The sequence below is a fragment of the Myxine glutinosa genome, chromosome 13, assembly GCF_964187855.1.
Source record: "Myxine glutinosa chromosome 13, kmMyxGlut1.1, whole genome shotgun sequence".
NCBI lineage: Eukaryota > Metazoa > Chordata > Myxini > Myxiniformes > Myxinidae > Myxine > Myxine glutinosa.
In genome coordinates, this window is record NC_136273.1 from 90955523 (window position 1) to 90961074 (window position 5552).

Sequence of the window (5552 nt, forward strand, 5' to 3'; positions counted from 1 at the left end):
TACCTTGAAATGATCTTTTATTTATTTATTTATTTTTGTAGCCAAAATCAAGGCTCATGGAAGAGCTACGTGACAGAAGCAATGAACATGCAGTGGGCGACACTTGGAATGAACGACCAGGAAAAGAGCAGAAAGAGGGAGCGAAAGGTAAACTGTAAGAGGTTTGCGTTAGGTAGGTTTAACTGGCTGGTGGGTGGAAGGGAAGAGAGAATTGCAGGTAGGGATGGTTGGTGGGGTGGAATGATGGGATGGTGGTGCCACTATGAAGCCCTATACACAACAACAACAGGCATTTTAAGGCCATTTTCCCTGCTAGAGCGGAGGTTAGCCTTGCGGTCCCCATGACAATCTTCTCCATTTTGCCCTATTTTCTGCATCTCTCCTTGTTTAACCCCCTTGCCCGCATTTCTTCTTCCACCATCTTTAGCCAAGTCTTTCTCGGTCTTCCCCGTCCTCTACTTCCTTCTACATTCATTTCCATCACTCTTCTCAACCAGTCACTTTCATCCTTCCTCAACACATGACCAAACCATCTCAACATGTTCCTCTTCACAGCATCAATCACAGGCTCCATTCCCACTGTGAAGCACTATAAATAAATAAATTCTGAAATCTACTGCCATTTCCCAGTGTCTATTACATCACCTTATCTAACAAGTTACATTAGTTATTCGTGCCCGTTGTTTGTGTCCATTATGATGTCTTTAAACCCATCCGGAAGCAATGGGAAGGCACGGCCAGTTGTGGTAAACCAAGGAGACTGAAGCAGAGGAATTGGTCCTCTCTCTCTAAATGTAGAAATGTAGGTCTCTAACAAATCTCTAAATGTTTGACTCATTGGAAACTTTCAGTACATTATTTAGATAACTCTTCAGGACTTCTCTCACTCTCTGCAGACCTGGACAAAATCACAGGCGAGTCAAACAAGTGGAACATGTCTTTCAATCCTGACAAATCTCACACTCTTACTATGTCTCTCCGAAAAGACCGACTGGACAACCCTCCCATCTACTTTCTGAACAATCCTCTCCAAGAAGTTCTGTCGCTCAAGCTTTTGGGTCTCATTATCTGCCATGATCTTTCCTGGGAAAACCACATTTCCAATCTGGCCTCCAAAGCCAGTCGCCGACTGGGCATCCTCCGTCGTGCGAAGTCCTTCCTTGGCACACCTGAGCTCCTCACCACATCCAGAGCTTTCATCCGCAGCTCAATGGAATACTGTTCTACCCTCTGGGCCGCTGCTCCTGCTTCACACCTAGCTCTTAACGTTGTTGAAACCAAAGCTTTCAGAATCTTTGGAATCTCCCGCGATGAAGCTGATTCTGAGGGCCTTTCACTCACTCACCGCAGGCAGGTTGGTGGGCTTTGTCTTCTACCGACTCCTCTCCGGCCTAGTTCCCCCAGCTCTATCTGTGTGTTGTCCCCCAAATATTCCTACAGGTCATACAAGATCTGCCAGCAACCCTCTTCTGGTGAAACTGCCAAAATCAAAACTCAAAATCAAGATTCAAGACCCCGAAAACTCTCTGCTCACCGTCACTCTTTCATTCCTCTTTACTCCCGCCTCTGGAATAAACTCCCTCACTCTCTTCAATCCCACTCCTCCCTCCAGGTCTTTAACACAGCTGTTCACCACCATCTCTTATCTTCCCCCATCCAAAACCTTGATCTTTTCTACCCCTGTTAATTCACCCCAGATCCACTTTTTTTTTGAAATACCGACTTCTTTCCTGGAAGTCCTAGCAGTGTCCATGTGTTTAATACCTCTCCCACCCTGACCCCCCTTCCCATGCCCAAGCCCTTCCCCTCCTACAGATCTCCCGATGTCCCTGTTCTCTACTGTTGTCCTTGTGTGCTTCCCTCTCTCTCCCCATCTTGTCTCCCGCTCCCTTTATTATGTTTTATGTGTCCGTTTATGTTTTTTTTGTGATTAATGTTAACTCTTACATGAGCCTCGATCTTGTATCCCAAAAAAATAAAATAAAATAAAAACGACCTCCACAGAAAAGGATTACGTTTCTTGGACATGCACTTCCCACAGTGGCATTAATGATGTTGTGGGCAGTTAACCATTTGGGCAGCACTCCAGCATGACATCAACCTCTCCTGGAATCCGTATTCCAAAACTCTCAACATTATTGCCCGTACACCCCACGAGGCAAGTAGCGGAGTTAAGCCATTGGTTCATGTCTGTCCGTCTTACCACTTTATGATCGAGCAACAACTTATTTAAGCCTATTGATTTTGAGGTCAAAACGTCAACATAGGCCAAAGGTCAATAACTTATAGGTTCCATTTCTAAAATCCTCATTCAACCATCAGTTCTTTTTGAGGTCAACATTGGCCAAAAGGTCAACATAGGTCAAAGGTCAACATAGGCCAAAGGTCAACATAGGCCAAAAGGTCACCAACTTATTTTAGGGATCTCACAAGTGTCTTGTTACTGGCAAAGTCGAAGATTTTTCAAGTATATTGGTCGGTCCACTTTGTTATCTTGACTGTTTGTCAATCGCCTACAGGTCACAATTTTAAACCGATCATCATGAAACTTTACCAATTTCTAGAGGTAGTCACAACTGAGAAGCCTATTGATTTTGACGTCAAATTTCTAAAATCGTCGTTTTTCATCTCATTGACTTGAAAGTTGAACAACATTTGCTTATTGAGTCAGTGAATTGGGAAACCAATTATTTTTAAGGTCAAAGGTCAACTCAAGGTCAAACTTCTAAAATCATTAATTTTCATCTGAAAAATCATCAATTTTCATCCGATTGACCTGAAATTGAATAAGATCGTTAACTTTAATCTCAATGAAATGGATATGTTGTATACATGGCAACTTTTTTACTTTTTGGGGGGGAGGCGGGTGGGGGGGTGGGGGGGAAGGAAGGGCTGGGTGGATTTTGCAAGTATCGTGCTCTGCATGATGTCTTTCTTGTTTGTTTGTTTGTCTAACGTCGGCCACAAACGTTAGACAAATGGCCACAAATAATGTGCTAACGTAGGCCACAAACGCCACCTAGTGGTTGCCAGTGTACACATTCTCTTATTTATTATTATTATTATTACGAGAAACGGTACCTGCCCTATGGGCGGGGCTTCAATTGGGATGCCCAAATGAAAAGGCAAAATATCAGAAATTGAAGGCTTTTTTATTTTAAACGATTTATAATGGACAAAATAAGTTAGGGATCATAATTTTCATTTCATTTATTTTCACGTGGAAAAATGAATTTTTGGAATTCTCGATACGAAAACATAACAGAACAATTTGTTAACAACTTGAAAAAGAATATGAGCAAGTTCATCCAACCATAACGGAGCAATTATTTGTTTCATCCCCCAAAATCAATGTGAAATTCACTATGGGGCCAATAAATTCATTCACTAAAAATGTCTTGCTAATAGTCTCAATAAGATGTGTGTCCTCCATGGGCTCCAATAACAGCACCACACCGCCTCGACATGCTGCGAATCAGGCACCGGAAGCTTATTTGTGGGATTCTTGGCCATTCCTCAAGAAGCGTGGCAATCAGTTGCTGACGATTTGCAGGAAGGTGTATGCGATCAGAAACACGACGCTGTAGCATGTCCCAAACATGCTCTATCGGGTTCAAGTCCGGAAAACGGCTTGGCCAGTCCATGCGGTTTATGGTCTCCCTCTCAAGGTAATGGTCTACTGTGGACGTGACTCATCCGTGAAAAGAACAGGACGCCAGTTACGCAGTTGCCAATTCACATGGACATGGTCATTGGCCCAGCGATTCCTTGCTATACGATGGAGTCGTGTGAGTATGGGGCGCACACCTGGACGACGAGCGTGAAGATTGGATGCGTGAAGCCTGTTCCTTACAGTCTGTGCAGAAATTCGTATCCCAGTTGCTTGGCGAAAGTCAGTATTCAGCCTGACAGCACTAGTAAAGCGGTTTCGCCTCGCCGACAGGCTTAAGTAGTGGTCCTGCTGGGCTGTTGTGGAACGTGGTCCACCTGAACGTGGCCCTTCTGCGACGCTACCTGTCGCATTAAAGCGATTTCACAACCTGGAAATGACGCGAGGACTCACATTCAAATTTGCTGCCACATTTCTCTGTGACTGTCAAGCTTGCAGCAACCCCACTGCTCGACCTGCTTCAGCTATGGTGAGATACCATCTCATGCTGCTAATTGAACCCGAGACCATACTAAACGTCAAATAATGCAAAAAAACCCAGCAAAATCAGTCGCCTTCTTCAAGTTCAGTTGAAGCTACAGAATGGCAGATACACGATGTACACTTTAGTTTTGGAGCAACCGAGACAAATTATCGTGCCACAGCTGAAAAACAAGTTGCACGTGCTATCATTTTACACACAGTTATTGAATACATATGGACGGTGGTAATTATTGAAAAGTTTTAAAAGTAACTTTATTTTCTCGTAGAAAAAATAACTTGAAAAGGCAATCCCTAACTTTTTTTTTTTGTTTTTTTTTGTATACAATATCGAGGCTCGTGAAAGAGCGAACATTAATCACACAGAAAGACAAACAGACACATAAAACAAATAACATCGGGAGCGGTAGACAAGATGGGGAGAGAGGGGGAAGGACACAAACACAACATTTGAGAGCAGGGACCGAGAGACATGGAGACATCGAGCTGTGGGAGGGAGAGGGCTTTGGGGAGGAGGCATGGGAAGGGGGGGGGGGGGGGGGGGTGGGTGGGAGAGGTATAAAATATATGGACACTGCCAGGACTTCCAGTAAAGAAGTTGGAATTTCAAACAAGGTGGATCTGGGGTGAATTAGTGGGGGTAGAAAAGATCAAGGTTTTGGATGGGGGAAGATAAGAGATGGTGGTGAACAGCTGTTTTAAAGACCTGGAGGGAGGAGTGGGATTGAAGGGAGTGTGGGAGTTTGTTCCAGAGGCGGGAGAAAAGAAGAATGAAAGAGTGAAGGTGAGCAGAGAGCCGAGATTTCGGCAGTTTAACCATCAGAGGGTTGCTGGCAGATCTTGTGCGACCTGTAGGAATATTTGGGGGACAGAGCACAGAGAGAGCTGGGGGAGCAAGGCCGGAGAGGAGTCGGTAGAAGACAGAAAGACCAGCTACCTGCCTGCGGTGAGTGAGTGAAAGGCCCTCAGAGATAGCTTCATCGCGGGAGATTCCAATGATTCTGAAAGCTTTGGATTCAACAGCGTGAAGCCGAGCCAGGTGTGAGGCAGGAGCACCAGCCCATAGGGGAGAACAGTATGTTCCAACACACGAGTTTTGTCCAGTATATATAAACATCCGTTAAATCGTATCACACACAAATCATCAAAATCTAAACAGTATTTGTAGAATTTCAATAAAAGCCACATCACTGTTCATATCGGTAAATATTATTCCATCATGTTTGGAAAAACTGGAAAATTGGGGAAAAAATTGGAAAACCAATATAGCCTATTTTACTCCAGAGGGTCCCAGGATTACCCACCCAAAATTTTGTTGCGATCGGTTCAGCCGTTTTTGCGGTACCTGGGAACAGACGGACAGACATTTGGTGAATTATAGTAAGATATATATATATATATT